General features: G+C 41.5%; 1 non-coding gene across 1 annotated transcript; it reads left to right on the top strand.

Moving 5' to 3' along the window:
* The first annotated feature begins 558 nt into the window (after positions 1 to 558).
* Positions 559 to 640, top strand: trnal-aag (transfer RNA leucine (anticodon AAG)). The gene has a single exon. It is a non-coding gene; the product is annotated as a tRNA-Leu (tRNA).
* Positions 641 to 19726: the final 19086 nt, after the last annotated feature.

Below are 19726 nucleotides of genomic sequence, written 5' to 3'. Positions count from 1 at the left end.
TAAACTTTTTTTTTTATTATTTTGCTCTAGGGTTCAAATCCCGGATGAGCCCTGGAGCAAAAAAAACTTTTTGCACCCAATGCGAGAATGACACCCCTGGACCAACGAACCAAAAAATTCTGTGCAGAGTCGATGAAAGCCTCCTTGAGCCTGAAACTGACATAGAATTGCCAGTGTTTGGCATGCGTCTCACATGAGTATGGCTTAGTGAAAAGAAAAAAGAAAAGAAAAGAAAAACTGTGAGCCTTGGGCTTATCCAGGATTGGAGTTCATGCTCAAGGTTCTTCTCCTGCATAGTTGCTCAACTAAACTCACTTAAAAAACACTCTTGTTTCAGGGCTCCTGTGGGATTTAGACCCAGATCCTCTCGCACCCAAAGCGAGAATCATACCCCTAGACCAACAAGCCAAGCAGAAGAGGTGTCATTCTGTGTCATCTCAGCAAAAGCCTGCTTACATCTGCAAGGGACATGAACTGTCCAATATTGGGTCACGTGAGTATGGCTTTGCGGAAAAAGAAAAAAAAAACCTTCAGACACAAGGGAAAGGCTTCCTTGCAGGTAGTGTGGCCGAGTGGTCTAAGGTGCTGGATTAAGGCTCCAGTCTCTCAGGAGGCGTGGGTTCAAATCCCACCACTGCCATTTGACATTGTCTGATATCAGGTAAAGAGACACATGTGCATATACCTCTTATTGGTGTATTTAAGGGTATTAGACTTGTGGGAAGCAACCTCTGTTACTAAAAGCGGATGTGTGGCTGGCTCCATGCTGACTCTACCAATTCCATCCATATTCACATTGCCATGGTTTAAGATGACAAAGCAGTCATTGCCACAAGTATCTTTAGTGACATAAGAATTTATTGTGGAGTGGAAAATATCGCCAAAGGTCAATATCTGATTCTTCTCACTTTGAAAACACATGTCATTCAAGCAATGTCAATGTTGACTGTTGCTCTTAAGTCTGATTGGTTGAAGGTATTCAACCAATCAATCACCATTAATGGCAGATGGAAGCATTGAGCAGAGTGGCGCAGCGGAAGCGTGCTGGGCCCATAACCCAGAGGTCAATGGATCAAAACCATCCTCTGCTAACCCTAAAACCTCTGGATAAGGAGGATGTCTGTCTCCTTTCTAACAGTTTTCACTTTGCCAAGTGTGCTAAGCTAGGCTCATAAACCAGATGTGGTATGTGGTAACCTCTTAGTGTACTTAAGGTTATTAGACTTGTGTAAAGCAACCACTGTTACCAAGTGGATTCTTGGGTGGCTTCATGCTGACTCTATTAGATCCATCCATATTCACATTGCCATGGTTGAAAATGCCAAAGCAGTCATTTCCACAAGTGAATGAGTGAATGAGTCATATATTCATGGTGTAAAAAGCCCTTTGAGTGACTATAAAGCAGCTGTACAAGTACAAGTCCATTTGTCAATTGTTACAACCAGCTTGAAAGCTGCAAAATAAGGAGTTATACGACAGTGGGTTAAATGCAACAGCATAATACTTATTTACAAAAAGAAAAAAAATCAAATAAGAAAAAAAACAAAAAGCTGAGTCTGGGAGGAGTTAGAGACTGTGGGCAAAGCAGAGTAAGGACTTACTTGTATAGACCGTGCCCACGCCTTCAAATCAGTGAGCTGCACCTAGAACACACAGATCAATCACACAACGGCTTACGGCTTTATTTTCAGTTGTGCTGTACAAACACTTGGCTGCAAAGAACTTCTTAGAGAAGTAATGAAATGGGTCATCAATGCCAAAGGAATCCTCCTGTAGCAATACAACACCGGCCCCAGTACAACTTGTGTCACCCTCCAACTTCAATAGTACTGCAAAAGTCTGGAGCCAACAGCACTGGAGAGCTACAGAGAAGACTTTTAACGTTCTATAAAGCCTGCTTGCGCTTCTCTCCCCAAACCAATCTCATAATGGGACAATAGAAGCAAAGCAAAGTTACGGCAAATCTACTACATCTACTAATGAATATTAATTTAAGTATCCCTTGCACCTGGTAAGGCCTCTGGACTGTCAGAATAGACTACAGTTCCTACTGTCAGAGGGTATTGTATGTAAGTCTTACCCACAGCATCTTTTCAGCACACAAATGAATACCAGAAGTGACTGGACACACTCCTTCTGTAAAGGCCAAGTGGCTCATTGCCACCTTCTTTTTGGAAGGTGCAAAAATCTTTTTACTCTTACCTGAACAGTGATGTTTTAATTTGCTGACATAAGAAAAACCGACCAGGGTGGGTATGGGGTGGAGGGAATTGAAAAACAATTCACTTATACTTGTGATTTTGTTTTATGAGATACAAAATGATCATGTAAACTCACTTTTGTTACATGGCAAAACAATCTGGTGGTCTATTTGTGGATACGTCTCCCGCCTCATTTTTTGGATAGAGGGTGAATGGTCAGTGGTGGGTGTAGTTACTTGCATGGCCTCTGCCAGCAAGTGGTCCAGGACTCTGTTAAAGCCAATCACTTCCAAACCAACATAGCTTGCAAATTCAGAGACCTAAAACACAGTATTATGTAACACAGGAGCGTTAAAAAGTTAAAATGATTAAAAAGGTATATGTGAAATTTAAAATCAGGCGAGAGAGCAGTTGTTTTAAAACCAAGAAACCACAGATGCATTAACAGATATACACTGATATTTATTCCCAGAATAAAATCAGGTTAAAACCACAGGTGAAAAGTCCATAAAAATGATAAGACCTGGGAGCTAATAAAAAGGGGCGCTGAAAGGCTAAAATGAGGGAAGCTAAAACTAAGGGGCGATAAAAGTCCAATAAAACAGTTCGGGGGCTTATCTGTAGGGGGAAGGCGACCACACACGTCCAGTATGCCGGCAGGGATGGCTCGGTCACCGAAGAAAAGAGAGCCACACGTCCTTTATTCTGTCCCTGGTCTCCTGGCTCCGCCGCTCTGCACCGTCGTCCTCTTCTGGCACGGTCTCGAGCTATCGGAGGCAAGACGGCAGTCACTGCACTTTTACACAAACAGCTATCGTGAGTCGCATTTTATCATTTCAGACCGCTACTCACATGGAACCTGCCGTCAACTAGCCACCTAGCTCCTCCGTCCACTGGGTGCTCTGGCGTGGGTCCTGCGGTCGGTGTTCTTCCCAGTCAGACTCGCCGCCTCCTGCCACTTCCTGCTCCTTCGCCTGCTCCGTGTGTCTCGTCTGTCTTGCAGCTTTCTCTGCTCGCCTTCTTAAAATCCTGGCAGTCTCTCAGGTGCGGTGATTGGGTTTAGGGGTGTCACAACTAGGATAAGGTTTTCAGAATAAAAGCACACACTCCCAGTGTACAAGACATGCAATAAAAACACACAATTAAAAATACACACTAAAAAGCAAACATATTACAAGTTAAAAACACTGGGAGTTTAAAATACACACAATAAAACGATGACCTTACACATGTGACAATTACAACACTAATTTCTCACACAGACAGTGCAGATGCATCTGCCAGAACAAGTACAATATGCGCCTGCACATCTGTCTGGCTCTCAGGATCTGGGTTTTGCTCCATCTGATTGGAAACAGGACACTTGTTGAGGGACATTACTGTTTATCTCAAATTAAAATGGCTTCATAAGCAGATACTGATCTAGTGATTCTGATCTTTTAAAATGATACATACTAGAAAAACAAATCAGTACTTTTTCTCTTTAAGTAAGCAGACACGTGCACTTTCTACAAGGCAGCCTTTTTTTTTTTTTTTTTTTTTTGTTTTCAGTCTCATTGCCCTGAGTCCAAAGTAAGCTTGAATAGGCTCCAGTCCCACATGACTCAGAAGAGGACTAAGCAGGTAGAGAAAATGAATGAATCAATTCAGCCTGAAGATTTAGGGTGGACCTAGAGGCCTTAACATATCATCTGCCAGGCAGCAGGATGTCAACATACATTGACTAAAATGTACACAATGTATGTATCTACAGTATATAACTTTTAATGTGTAGCATGATTTGCCATCGTCATAACATGGTACACTTGTATTATTCTGGAGTGTTAGATATTTCCAGACCTTGACCCAGTTATGAGAAATTGTCCAATAACTCATCATCTCGCCCTGGGAGCTGCGCTCATTAAAACCTGTTATTACAATGATCATGCGAGGTATTAACAGCATTGCTCCCACAAACTGTTTCTGGGTTTATGAACCATTGTTATCTTGCATTTGCCTTTCTTCATTAAGCAGGGTGTTAATAGTCACGTAAAATACAATAAAGTGATAGCCTTCACACTGCTAGAATTCTTTTTAGACCCTTATTTCCCACTTATTCCATTATTGATTAACATATTTGTGTAATATTAGCTGGAATGTGTGACCATAGGTTAAAAAAATATTAATTAATAATTGCAGGGCCAGCTGTCTCCAGTTGCCTCTAGTTGGACCTTCAGAAACATTTGTATTCGCCAAGGTGTTATAGCAAAATGTCAAGGAGCTAAATTTTTGATTGTAAAAAACAAAAAATAGTAATTGGGAGAATATAGAGGAAACACATGTCATTTTTAACTTCTTTTTTTTTTAAGATTTTGCCTTTAATGACAGGACAGAGAGTGAAATGGGGAGATGGAGAGAGAGAGCGGGGACTGAAATGCAGCAAGGGGCCGTAAGCTGGATTTGAGCCCGTGGCTGCTGCAGTGAGGCAATGCCTCTGTACATGGGGCGCTGGCACTATCCACTACGCTATCAATGCCCCAACTTTTAACAAATGATGGGAAAAAAACTGTCAGCTGTATTTGTGGTGCTTAATGCTAGAATATATTTAAGGCTCGGATGGTTCATACCTCACTCTGAATGGTCTCATGAGGAAACCAAGCAGGGACAAAAAAAGCAGCTGTTCAAGTGTGTGTTTGTCTCACAGCAAAAGCATGTAAACATTATTCCACTATTAAAGATTAAAATCTTGGGGACAAAATGGATGCATATTGTACATTCAATGTAAGGAGCCTCAAGGCTATATCTTAACCTCAGGATGATCTTCAGTGGATGATTATATGTATGAAGTTGTAGGCTACAGCCTGTGAAGGAATGATAACCAGCACTTGTGACTTTTGTCTTTTCCTTAACTAGTGGGTTTAACCCCTGTGGCCAAAGTAGGAGCTGTTGGAGATGTAGGCTCACTTGAACTTGAAATCAGTGGCATACTAAATATGTAGTCGACTGTGTGGTGGATTTAATTTTAAAAAGCCTAATTCATTGTGTATTGGAAGCAACTGATTTACAGCGCAAATGATGCTGGGATACCTGCAAGCAGACCAAGGTGGTGGTGCAACAAGAGGTTCAAATGGTGCTCACATCAAGACAGCCAATAAAACTGCTGCCACAAGCGGCCAGACGCAAGTTTAAGCGAATTGGTCATGTATAGTGGAGCTACACTGTTATAGTGACAACATTCATTCCCCTCTCTAAAAGTTCCTGTCTCCAATGCTTTTTTTATGTCATCAGATGACAGTGATCAAGATGATATTCAAAGGGGTATTTACAGTGTTCATAGCATTTACACGCACTCCCCTTTTCTTTTTATTTCACAGAAACATGCACAGTCATAGTGTTGAAGAGCTTGGACAATGGCTCTGTTGTCGAATGCGACAGCTCTAAAAAGTTTGATGCACAGCTAATTTGAGGAAGTGTGTCGTGCAAAGTGGAACTATTATGCCCTCCTGTGTAGTCAGTAGTTGCAAAGAGACAACAAAGGGGTCATTTTACAGCCTAATTGCAGACTCATTATCCAAAAGAAAAATGGGGAAATGGGGAGAGATGAAGAGCCAGGGAAGGAGGGAAGGAAGGAGGAGAGAAGCTGGCAATATTACTCCTCCATACTTTGTTTAGAAAGACTCAGCAAGACAATGAGAGAAGAGAAGCAGAGACAGAGGAGAAAAGCAGGAGGTAGAGACAGACTACCACACAGATCTCTGGAGCTGTGCCATTCTGAGATAGGAAATGTAATTTTGTTCCCATTTTCCGTTGCTATATCAATGGCAGGGCAATGGTTTATCAGTTTACTCTCTGCAACAACCTCCTACACAAACTCACACGCACTTGGAAGTGGGACAGAAGGTCCTCAGAGTACTGTGGATGTCTTCAGCAAAGCTGGACAGGACTTTAAGGTGAAGTCTAGCATTTTGCTTCAGTCAATCTCTCTGAAAGTGAAATAAAAAGATTGAAATCGAAAGGATCGAAGATCAAAAATTGTAATGGGATTTCACTCCCTTTTTTGATCAAAAAACTTTTTGCATAAAATACACTCAGCCTTGTATGCATTGCCTTGTACCACTATCAGCCATGTTGTGATATGTTGCTCGATTAGACAGTTTTCATCCAGGGTACAGTGACAACTAGCTAGCATGGATGTATTAGTAGGTCTACATAAAGCATGAATGTGGGGCTCCATTCATTTCTGTGAGAGTTAAGCCAAAACGGTTCCATTGCCATGTATAAAATTACCTGAATGATCCAAGGATTATTGGCACTACTTCCGCACTGTGCAAGCTGACATTTGTATGTGGGGCCTATGTGGGTAGTAAATAGGCTGAAAAATGGGCCCTATTTTGGACTGTACATGTGTTCTTATGCCAATTGCAACCATGGGTGGCTTTGCCTAAGTGGGCCCTGCTGGGTCATGCTGGGGCTACCTGGGTACAAAGTGGGTATGGGTCCAAAATGGGCATCTCATCTGTGGCCCACCTGGGTAAACCCACCCATGTGGGCAAATGTCACGGGGCCATTATGGAACCTGTGGACAGTCACATGTAGGGCCCATTTTTTAGCCCATTTACTACCCACATGAGCCTCACATACAAATGTTGGTTGGTCAGACGGTTAACTCCCTGTTTAGCACTCCACTGACTTGAATGGGGATAAAAAGATTTAGTCTTGTGGCTCTTCTGGACTTTCCAAATGTTATCAGATTGAATGGATCAATTCCAGATCGTGAATCGAGTCATTTCGCAGGGGTGGTGAGGCTCAACAAAATATATCCACATATTTACAGACGCCTCTTCTGCCATCTAAGTAAGTGTTATTAGGTCATAGGGCATTACATGACAGACCAATTGTAGTACCACTGTCTGGCCACCATGCAAATTGGCTTCAAAGCCTGGCACACTTCCTGGGGGCCTGCTAGCTAGCAGACAGTGGATCCTCCGCTAGGAATCCCGGCCAGAAACAAAATATCAGTATGTTGATTCAGCTGTCTCTATCTGTGTGATGTTAATGTGAGATGAGTTCCATGTTTGTTTGTTTTTTTCTTTTCTTAATTTTTTTCAGTTAATTTTAGTTATTGGCAGGTGGAACAGTAGCAGCATTGTCGGCTCACAGCCAGAGGGTTCCTGGTTTGAACCCGGGGGACAGTTGCCCTTCTGTGTGGAGTCCACATGTTCCAGCCCGGGTTTTTTTTTGGGTACTCTGGCTTCCTCCTACAGTCATTCAGGTTACGTTAATTGGTGACTCTAAAACTGGCCATTGGGGCAAAAGTGGACATGAATGTGTCAGCCCTGTGATAGTCTGGCGGCCTGTCCTGGGCGTACACTGCCTCTCGCCCAATGGGAGAGGCTCCAGCCCCCCATGAGCCCCAACAGGATGAGCGGTTACGGAAAAATAAGTGTTTCAGTTACTTTGCGATTTTAATTCAATGTCTTGTAAGACTTTTTAAGGATCTGCGATAGCCCTGATAACTTTGCATAAAAACTAAAAGGGGGAAACTGTCTGGCTCTGTACAAAGTTTAAGAATACAGTCACTAACAACCTAAGATAAGCTGTCACCTTTACACTGTTTATGTTATAATGTGTGATTTTAGGCGGAGTTCAAAGGGGAAGATATTTTGAAGAACAATTTATCCATCTGCCTAGTACATTTATACACAAATGCAGCTGATTTAGGTGTTGCACACTAAAGTGAAGACATTTACTGAGAGTGGAGGCAGAGATGTTTGGGTTATTCATGGTCTTAGTCGCCCCCTCAGACAGATGTGAAAGTTACACGGCCTCATAGTCTCTAAACACAAAGCTGAAATAGTTTATGACAGCCTGGAAAAAATAAGATGAACTTACCTCCTCCGTCCGCCTTCTACAGTGTGGATGTGAAAGTTCTCTGTGGAGTAGCTACAGTAATTAAACCCTGCAGGATCTGCTGGCTAGATTTGATTGAAATCATCAAGCTGAACAAAATGATTTCTTACATTGTAATCAGGAGAAATGCATTATTCAATAAAAAACATGCAATAATGTTAAAGTGTAATGTTGACCAGGAAACGTAGTTCCAAGCTAGCCAAAGACCTGTGATCATCTTTAGCAGTCCCTGGTTGGTCAATGGCAAGCCGCTCTGATTGTGAGGCAAACATAAGGATTTACTGATCATGGAGATTTGGAAAAGTTAAAACTGAGTGTTCTGGCTTTTACATTATGTTTGTTTTTTCCCCCAAAGTCGCAGCTTGTTGTTGGAACAGCTGTCAGCGAAGAGCGGACTAACTTCTGTTGAAAAGTTTTTAGTTTTGTAGATGTCACCTTCATCTTAATGGGCTTTGAAGACTATATTCTCAAGATATAAGCACTGTTACAGGCACTGCTGGAAATAAAATCCTGTGCAAACATTACAGTGTACCCAAGTTGAACACTGAGGTGCTAACACAGTAATCTGGGCTTTTCTGCTTATGCATACAGCCTGGGTTCTTCTAAAGCACTTCAACAAGGGTGGAGGAAGCTGTTCCAACATGTAGCTCCCCTAAACCTACAAAGTCTCACTTTACATTGCTGTTTATGTATGGGTTAAACAAATGGTAAAAAGTGATAAGCTAGCTAGCTGTTTCTCCCTTCCAGTTTTTATGAAGCTAGCAAACGATGTAAGATTGATATCTACCTGCTCATCTCACTCTTGGAAAGGACATGAACAGGCTATTTTAAGGTTGAGGGTTAAACAATTCCTTTGAGGCAGCCCAGCTGGCAGACAGAAATATTGGCATCGTACGTTTCTGCAAACCATGTTACATTTATATGTTTCGTATTTATGACGTAGTTCAGATTAAATTCAATTTCAGTTCAATTCAATTTAATTTATAAAGCCCAGTATCACAAGTCACAAATTGTCTCTGAGGGCTTTGCAGCATACAAAATCCCTCTGTCCTTGGACCCACACAGCAGACAAGAAAGAACCCCCCCCCCCCCCCCCAAAAAAAAAAAAAAAAACCTTAATGGGGAAAAAAATAGTAATAACCAGATGGGACAGAGAGAAATCCACAGCAGCAACAGTAATGACAATAACCACAACAACAATAATTATAGAAATATTTAATAATAGTAGTTTGATAGTGTATACATTATAGGTATGTATTACTGTATGAAAGTATATATATGTGACAGTAATAATCACATATGTGAAACAATAGAGGTAAAACTAATACTAATTGCAGAAGTAGGAGGCATCAGGACCGTGGCAGCGGCACAACCATTGCCCACAATCCACTTGCAACCAGTTGCTCCTGGGGAGAAACCAAGTAAGTGATATGCGAAAAAGGACATGAATGATAGCAAATGAAGACAGAGAGAGAAGGAGAGACAGGGCTCAGTGTATCAAAGGAAGATCCCTGGCAGACTAGGCCTGTATCAGCCTAACTAGGGGCTGGTCCAAGGCAAGCCTGAGCCAGCCCTAACTACACTGCTCAAAAATAGTCAGCACTCAATAGCCACAGTATAACACCAAGAGTTTTCGTGATAAAAATCACAAGTTGAATCAGCCTGTGATTTCAATGTCTTACTTTGATTTTCAATGTGATTTTGAATCCAGCTCTGAGTGGGTTGATGATTTTGGTTTCCATTGTTTTGTCATTTAGTTCTCAACAAATTACTCAATTTGCATCAGTGAAGATTTTCAACTTGAATATTTCGTTCATCAACATCTGCGGTGTGATTTAAGTGTTCTCTTATCATTTTTGAGCAGTGTATAAGCTTCATCAAAGAGAAAAGTCTTGAGTCTACATTTAATGTATACTGTATGAGCTGAGTTTCTCATCAGGAGTTGAAGGGGATGGTGGATGGCGTGACACCGAGGGGGGACAGACAGCAGACCACTACTCAGGACCAACAAAAGCAGGTGTTTTTTAATCGGAGTTCAGGATGTTTTCAGCTGTGTTTTCAGTGCCCAAACTGGGTATTTTAGGTGAGAACATTGTGTTTTTCTAACTCTAACCAAGTGTTTTTGTGCCTAAACTCAACCAAATCTTAACTACACTGTTGTCATGACATAAAAGTAAAAATTTAAATGTAAAGAAATCTTGACTTTCAATATATCTGCTACATAAACATACACGTTTAACGTATCTGTGACACGGGACACAAGAAAGATAGGAGATGACTGAAGCACTGAGAGACAGACAGAGAGTCAGAGATGAAGGAAGAAGCGAAGAAAATGACAGAGAGGAGTGCACAGACACCGCTCAAGCATTTAATAGCAGCTTTGTCCCGGCAGGTTGTTCAAGTCAGATGCGTCAGGGAAGACAGTGTGTGTGTGTGTGTGTGTGTGTGAGAGAGAGAGAGAGAGAGAGAGAGAGAAAGAGATTGTTTCCAGAGTTAATAGCAGCATTGTCTCCGGAAGGGAACAAAGCTTAATTGTCCCCTTTCATTCACAAGTCATGTCTCTCATCTTTTTTTGCCTTCTACCCCTCCTCCCTCCTCCCTCCTTCCTCCTTCCTCCTTCCTCCTTCCTCCTTCCACTCTCCATCCTATCCTTCCTTCATCCTTTCTTTCTGCTTTTGGCCACTCCTTCTGACTTCATCTTTTCCCTCCTTCTGTCTTATAGCTTTTTTAGCCTTCCCTCCTGTTTTCCTTCATTCCTTTTTTGCTTCTTTCACCTACTTCCTCTTTCTTCATTCCCCCGTCACTCCCTCCATCAAACAGTAACTATTTGCTTCCTTACTGTCTTTGTTTCCTAACATTTTAACCCATCCAGGCCTCTTTCTTTTGTTGACCACTGGTCCAGTAGGACAAACCAAACACTGGCTCAAGATAGGGCCATTCACATTTCCGCATTGACGTGCCACTGTAATGTGAAACTGCTTTATTCAGTGTAGGAGACGTCTGCAGATAATTTGGCTCCCTGTGAAAACCTCCCGAACACTGAAGGAATTCTAGCAAGGAGACATTTCAGCTGGTTGCAATCTGGAATCCTCACCACTACACTACTGAATCTCCCTAAATCTTACACACTGCTCCATGTACTCAACATTTTCTCTCAACACTGGTTCATTTTTAACTGCTGCTAATTAATAATTGAAATGATAAGTTATTGTGAAATTGGATCAGTCCATCTGTCCATTCATTCAGTTATTATTCATATTAGTGAACGAGGCACTCCGCTCACCCGCAGCCATTTATTATCAGTTTACTGATGAAACATGGCTCATTTACTCACAGTGGGACAATTGTGTTAGGTGTTTCCTGATCCCCTCTATTGTCAACTAGTTTCACAGCGATGTAATTAGAAGTGAGAGGTAGAAAAGACATACAGAGTGTTAATTGCTGTGGGTTGTTGCGTGTGTCTTGTTGGACTCAGCAGAAGTCCGTTTGAATGTGTGTCTGAGTGCTTATTTGTTGTATTGACATAGAGTCTTGCTCAATCAGACAATTGCAGGTTCAAGTTACTTTATGTTTTACATATCAAACGTGTGTGTGTGTGTGTGTGGGCATCTCTGTGTGCAGAATATATGAATGCGAACTGTGGAGTAGCTCTGTGACGTTCATTAGCACTAACTGCTTTTGGCGCTGCTAAACATCCCATGAAAACAAACACACACACGCACACACTCAGCAACACACTCACACAATAGGTTGGTAATTTAGAATCACAAAAGCAGTTTGATCTAATAATTCAGTAATCCAACAAGGCTTTGTGTCGTTTCAACAAATAGGCCTTCAGGCCACACACTCAAACTGGGTTCTACTAATAGAGAGTCAACTAGCCATGGACACACACACGCACACACACACACACACACACACACACATTCATATACAGATGTGTAAGACGCACTTACAGAAACAACTTGGATTCCTAATGAGGTGAAGGCAAGGCAAAAACACACATGCACAGTCAGTCATTATGTTTAAGTGGCTTCCCAGCAGGAGGTTTTAAGGCTTCGACTTCTGCTAGTTTTTAATAAAACACAACTGTCAGCTGATACTCCAGTCTGAGTGCCACAGTGTGCTTAGGGTTTTAGTGTTTTTGGTTAAGGTGAATATTTGACTGAAATATCGCTGCAGGGGTATTTGTCTTTACAACACCTCGTACCTGTCAATAAGTGAGGCAGCATGAGATCCTTTTTTCTTTGTTGTTGTTTGAAACATTATTTGAATTTTCCAATCTTATTTTCTAACTAAGGAAAGTGTCTCATGAACCCCATTGGCCGTCTTAGTCAAATCTGGAGCCATTTACACTGCCAGATTTACCGCGAATGTTGGGCTGATTTGCCGCCAAGCTGCGAGCGTTTACACACACAGAGCCGGATTGGCGAGTTGATCCGAGGTGCCCAATTTTCCACCTTGTAGGGTAGTCATATTGGTGGAACCTTTTTAGTTTAAACAGAACGAGGTGGCCTTTCGCAACGGGAGGGGCTGTTGAAGACTTGTGGGAGGAGCTGTTGATGACGCTGCATGTGTGAACCACTGGCGGTGGATAAACAGGAAACAGCTGATAGCAGGAATTAGCGAGCAGCTAGTAGCAAGAGGGAAATGCAAACCTGACAGACACTGTAAAGATGAGCAACTGGGGAGACAAGGAATTGCGCGCCCTCCTTGGCCTCGCAAACGAAGAGACCATTAACTGTCAGATGACGGGGACGGTGAAAAACAGACCAACTTACAAGAGAATCGCCGAAGGACTGACCAGCCGCAGCTTCCCTCCCACATCACTGTTTACGTCACACGCTGAGCTACATGTTTTGTTGCTTGCTCACGCCCCCCATTGCCCCGAAAAAGGTGCATTCTGTATAAACAAGATTAGGCAGGCGGCATTTTGCTGCACTCCCCGATTTTGTTTTTATACTGCCAATGCTGAAAAAAGACTGATTGGGCTTTCCTGCAAATTTGCACCATTCCTGTCTAAAAAGGTCTTGGGTTTTCCTATCCTGCCACAAGCGTGATCATGTGAAAGAGGCAGGGGTGTTAATTACAAGTATTAAAAGACCCTCTTCTGGTAGGTACATTTTGCTTTAATGGTTTTTAGCCTATTTTTTTGCTGGTGAAAATTAGCTTCCATTAGCAAAGAACCGTATTTAAAATGAGGAGCAGTAAGATGATAGGCTGACAGAGAGGGTGTGTCACTGTGCTACTGGTTGATGTGACTCAGCTGATGACTCAATTGACAGACCCAGACAATGACACCTAGAGACAGTGTGTGAGCAAACATGCAAGGAGTGAATGGCAGGGTGAGGAAGAACTTGAAGCCTGAGAATGAAAAGTATTGTCTTTCTGAATAAACTTAACATAGAGCTTCATAAAGGAATCAGCTTTGTTTGTATATTTTGGTAATATGGTTAGAAAAAGTTGTGCATTCATTTAAGAGCTGTTTGGCAAAAATTAAGAAAAACGAAGAGGACTATTTTTATCGTGGCGATTTTAAAATGCCTTTACATAAAAGTAAAGTTTCAACACACACAATAAAGGAATAAAATGATGTAAATCATTTCACCCCACACACACACACACACACACACACACACACAAATTATTCACCAGCCATCCTCTATGGGCACTGATAGTGTCATGTCCTCATCACATTACTCACTCTCATTCTCACTTGACTGGAAACAAAATTGAATGTTATGGTTAAGTGAACATTTCCATGTCATACTCATTCAGCTGCATCACAGATCATATACTATATTACATTGCATTTAAGAAGCATTTACCACAGTTTTCTCAGCTCTCTCCATGTGTCCTGATCATTGATGCATATGCGTGAAGAAGAAAAGTAACAGAAAAGTGGACAGGATGGAAAGTGGGAACAACGGGAAAAAAGGAGGAGAAGGTGCGATAGCTTTTAGACCAGATGCCACAATTTAACTGGATCTTTGTGCTGCTTTTCTATGAAGAAATTCTGCTAACTATGTCTTAAACTCAGTCGTATTCCTTCATAAAATATTGTGATTTAATCAGATAAAAATGGCATTTATTTAATTGCTGTGGAGTGCAGTGATTTCAACACATTACACATCTACAATGGCTGAATTCATTATGGAGAGGCCCGATAATAAAAGCAAACTTTTCCATGTACAATTACAACATTGATTTAAGAAGTATTTCTAGTACACAATAAGATCTCTCTTTCTCAGATGTTATTGCTTTCTCTGCTTCTGTCACTGGGTCTGCACACACACACATACATCAAAGCTGAAGACAGGAACAAAGTCATTTCTGCTCGAGTGTTGTGGTTTAACCTCCTAACATTGATATTATCTGCTGTTTCCATGCTATTAAACTCTCTAACCTTTGTTTATGCGACTGCGCTTTCAGTAGGATGTATGCAGCTTATGTGTGTGTGTGTGTGTGTGTGTGTGTGTGAGTGTGTGTGACCAGACTCTTGCTTGTGTGTGTTCCTTCCCTATCCCTGCACCCAGGTCAAAGTCATTTAGTCTTTAAATCCATGTTGCCTTTCAGCCTTTTGACCCGTGACACTCAGCAGGCCACAGCAGCTCAACACACTGCACTGGGGAAGCCAAAGTCATCCATATTTCACCACAGCCATCCATAATGGAGTAAGTTAAGAGTGCGTTTAACACGGCCACAGTCACCCTGGCACCTAAAATGTCTGTGTGTGTGTTAAGTAAAGATAAGTTTCTTCGTAGCTAAAAGTGTGTGTGTGTGTGTGTTAGGACCCTTATCTTCTCATGGTACATATACAGATACTGGCTGATATCAAGGCAATTACATGTACAGTCAGTGCACCCCCCATGGATGTGTTTGAAGATAGTGATTATTTATTTATAACTGTGCTCTCCATGCTCCTATACAGCTGTATATGACTTTAACTAAAGCCTGCTAATGTTTCATACTCGCTGCCAACACTGTAACTCTCACTGAAACCCTTAACCTCCACCTGGAATAATGCTGTGGTGAATAACGCTCTCTTTTCACTGAAAGAGCTTTCACAGGTACCTGTAATTCCTGTGGTAATGCTTCAAAATGCCTGCCAAGCTTTTGGAAACACCTGATTATAAATGTAAACCTCAAAATGCCAAAAGTATAAGTGGAAATATTTGCTTTTTTTATCACCATCTCTTGTGTAAAGTAGTTCCTGGGGGTCTGTTGTGCCGAGTCATGCTCATGATGGACCATCCCTGGAGTTGGGTCAAAGGCCCGAAAAGACCACCAGCAACTACCGGCGACTTTTAGTCAGTGTCAGTCTCCCTCCCGTCCTTTATATCTCCCTGAAATTATGAATAAAAGGCTTAACAAGGTAGTAACAGGGTACGGTCTAGGACGGGAACTGCCCATTGGTCAGACAGCCCATTGGTCCAACAGCCCATTGGTCCGTCCATATTAAACTCATTGTTCCGAAGTCCCGATGTTCCGAAATCATCATGATGTCCTGTGGTTAAGGTCTGGTTAGGTTTAGGCACAAAAACCACTTGGTTAGGGTCAGGAAAAGATCATGGTGTGGGTTAAAATGAAAAAGAAAGTGACAAACACATAAGCTGTGAGCCTGCTTCGCCTCAAGCCTTTCCCAGCTGACCCAGAGCCGGTCGCGGCGCACCATCAAGGCATAAATACGCCCGCCGGGAGCCGTTCAGCACCGCCGACCGTCGGACTAATGGGCTGTTGTTTCTTTAAGTAAAGTTTTGGCTTATAGAATATTAAAACATCTTAAAACCCATCAGGTTACGACCACCAACCTGCTTAAGAAAATGTAGTTCTTAGTGGCTTAGCATGGTACATCAATATATAACATTAAATGTTTACATTGTTGTCAGTATGGTCATTCTACACATCACTAGTTCGATCAGATTCTCAACAATTCAATTGTTTAATTCAATTTACCAAAACCATGAGCACCAAAGTATAATTCATCCGGATTTATTGTTATGGAAGAGACGGAAGTGATTAAAGTGGTAACGATGAACTTTGTTCATTAATTAAACCACAATTCTTCCCACATAAACAATATTTTTTTGTTTTGCTTCATGGTGTTGTTGGGTATGTTCTTTATTGTTTCCTTGTTGGCTATGAAATCAAAGTGTCCCCCAGCTTTTCTGGGTATTTTTCACTCTCCTGGAGAACAGCACGAGCTCCCAGCTTGGAAGACGAATGGGCTCTGTCATGTATCCTTGTGGCCTCCGTACTGCAAACTTTAAAAGCCTTTATCTCAGAGTCATGGCTCAATGACGGTCATTACGTAATGTCATGTATTTTGCTCAATATTTGAAGCATGAAAACAATACAGATATCATTAGAGAGCTAAAAATCTCTTTCAAACAGTGTATACAATGTAAAACAAGTCACAACTGGATTATGCAAACTATGCTTCTGAGACACTGCAAGTAAGCTGGACGAGATGGGCATCCAGCGTAGGTTCATGAAGTGAAAAGAGAATGAAAAACTCTGACAACAGTACAAGAAAGATGTTGGCCACAATAACACCAGTGGAGCTGACAGAAAAATGGTTACCAAGCACATAAGCTCAAGCAGGTATCCCTGTTGCATGGAAACACAAATCTGGGCTGACGCACCAATTTAAACCAGTGAAGGGAGTGAAGATTTCACTGCCTATCCCAATCACATACCTCTGACAGGCAGGTTTCTCCTTTATGCTAGCCACAAAAACAAAGTCTCTGAGTAAAATGGACACAGGACACTACCTCCAACTTTACCTATTTTCCATGCAATGACCAATCAGTTATATAACTAAAAACAGGCCGACATTTCTCCATTAGTTATTGGTATTATTGGGTATTAAAAGGTTCAGGCAGATGTATCACCTCCAAAAAAACAAAACAAAAAAATCACAGTGTAATTCAAATCGCTGGTGGTAGTTTTGCACTTCATTTTGCGGACCTCACCACATGCCTGTGTGCCACAGATGTTCCACTGGCACAATACCTTAGGGCTGATGTTTGGATGAACAACAGATGAAATGACCAAATGTCATGTGGAAGAACTAAGCTGTAGTGACAAACCAGAGAGAATGTGCAGTTCCCCATGGCTTTATGGAGGATTTTAGCATCTTTCATCTCATTGTTTTGTACACTTTACCAACTGGTTCATTCTAATCACTCTCATCAACACTGTGTCCAGCAGCAGCGGCAAGCAGCTGTTTTCAACCAAAGAGCTCTGATAATCCCATTGTGCACTACCTGTGCAGCATCAAATGGCAGACCAACAAAGTAAATGACTTTTGCCTTAAACAGAGGAGGAGACAATGCCTGAAGCAAAACAAGACTTCTGTCCAAAAGCATGAGCACAAGTCTTTCACTTTGAACAAATGACCAAACATTATTCTGGTTTTAGTTGGATTTTTAAAAAGGAACAACCACTTAGGATACTATCCAAGCAAAAGTAGGTACAGGTGTGCTTTGGCATGTAATTTGTTAAGTGCACCATTCTCGTGTGTGTGGGGGGTGTGTGTGTGTTTACAGTTCACCTGGGAGTAAAGATAGACTAGACAACACCTTCTGTATTCAAACCATGTTGTCGACACCAAAGCTGGCAGCATCCTGCGTGTGTCAACAGTGATATGAATCAAACCACACTGCTTTACAATATTTAAACATTGTAAATGTATATAAATACTGATGTTTATCTGCGTTGTGCTGTTGCTGATAAACTCATCAAATCAATCACAGGTTGAAATAGTCTGGCTGATAAGTGCCAGCTTTGAGGTGATACGCTGGCTGTTCCGTTAAAGCATGAAACTTGGTACACTTTTATAGTTTGGGGCCCTGAACATCTTTAGAAATGGAGTCACTGCAAAAATGCCACATGATGGCCATGGCAGCCATTTTACTTTCTACCTTAACCAAATAATGTATTTTTCATCATATCTCCTGAACCAAACATGCCAACACAGAATACGTGATGTCTCATTCTCATGTCTGCGCATTAAGTATCAAGCTATAGCCAGGAGGTTGTCATCTTAGCTTAGCATGAAGACTGAGAGCAGGGAGAAACAGATAACGTTTTGACTGTGTGGACCAGGTACCTCTCATGGTATAAAACAAAAATAATAACAAAGACTTAATGAAAACATGTATTGAAACTTACAGACTAAATTCAGAAAATTTTCACATTCTTTATTAATTTAGATTTATTCCTAAAAAGTCAGAAAATCAAACTGGTGGTGCAAGCGAATGTGCTAAGCGACAAACTCCCCGAGTAATTATGCTTGTCATGTAACATATTCTCATTAAAAAAAATCCCAAACCACCCAAAGCTGAAGAAAAGGATCAAAAGTGTGCAACTATACACCAAACTATTGAAAATACAGTTAAAGGGGAACTAATGTTTTTTTTCAACCTGGGCCCTATTGTCCGATCTACTTTTGTCTAAATGAGTGATAGGATGTTCAATATGTGACATTTCTCCGGTACGAAGCTAGAGCTGACCTGCCTGGAGCCTGTGAGCGCACGCTATATTAAACAATAGGACACTCAGACAGCGTTAAAACGTCAAAATACATCCACTAAAAGTGCATTTTTTTCCACACAGTTAGACTCGGATTGTTAGTGTAATTATCCAACAACATAACGTAGAGGAGAAATGAATGTCTGTGTTTACCTTTAGCTGGATTCGGATATGTTCCTCTACCTGTTGCAATTTTAGTATACAGTACAGGCCAAAAGTTTGGACACACCTTCTCATTCAATGCGTTTTCTTTATTTTCATGACTATTTACATTGTAGATTCTCACTGAAGGCATCAAAACTATGAATGAACACATGTGGAGTTATGTACTTAACAAAAAAAGGTGAAATAACTGAAAACATGTTTTATATTCTAGTTTCTTCAAAATAGCCACCCTTCGCTCTGAGAGTCCAGAGTGGACCCAAAAAATAAAGAAAATGGTTCAGGAAGCATTATGTGACCATTGCTAATTGAAACCAAACTGCACTGGCATCCCTTGAGCCTTTTTCATTACACCAACAGCGCCATCTAGTGGGTTCAGCAAATACAACTGGTGGTTCATGAAGCTTCATTTGGACATCACTAGCCATGAGTACTCCAAACAGAGTAACTATTCTCATTTGTAAGGTCACTCCAGCGGTAACTTCCTGCAACAACTCAAATCTCGCGAGATGTGAGATGTCAGAGCCAGACTTTCACTCTCTGAGTGAGTGTTTTGACTTGCCACAACAAACATGTCTGAATTTTTACCCGATTTTGACCAACTGGATCTGGATGGACCGTATTTATTTGAACACGGAGTACACAGGCTTACACAAAGGCAGAACTCATTGAAATTGAAGAGCGGACGAGGAGAGAGAGGGAGCACTGTTACTTCGGTAGCACATATACTAAAATTGCAACAGGCAGAGGAACATGTCCGAATCCAGCTAAAGGTAAACACAGACGTTCATTTCTCCTTTCCGTTATGTTGTCGGACAATTACACTAACAATCCGAGCCTATCTGTGTTAAAAAAATGCACTTTTAGTGGACGTATTTTGACGTTGTTTGACGCTGTCCCAGTGCTCTATTATTTAATATAGTGCACACTCACGGGCT

The sequence above is a fragment of the Epinephelus lanceolatus genome, chromosome 7 (genome assembly GCF_041903045.1).
Source record: "Epinephelus lanceolatus isolate andai-2023 chromosome 7, ASM4190304v1, whole genome shotgun sequence".
In the NCBI taxonomy this organism is placed as follows: domain Eukaryota; kingdom Metazoa; phylum Chordata; class Actinopteri; order Perciformes; family Serranidae; genus Epinephelus; species Epinephelus lanceolatus.
Note: the sequence above shows the minus strand (reverse complement) of the source record. Positions and strands in the feature narration are given on the sequence as shown.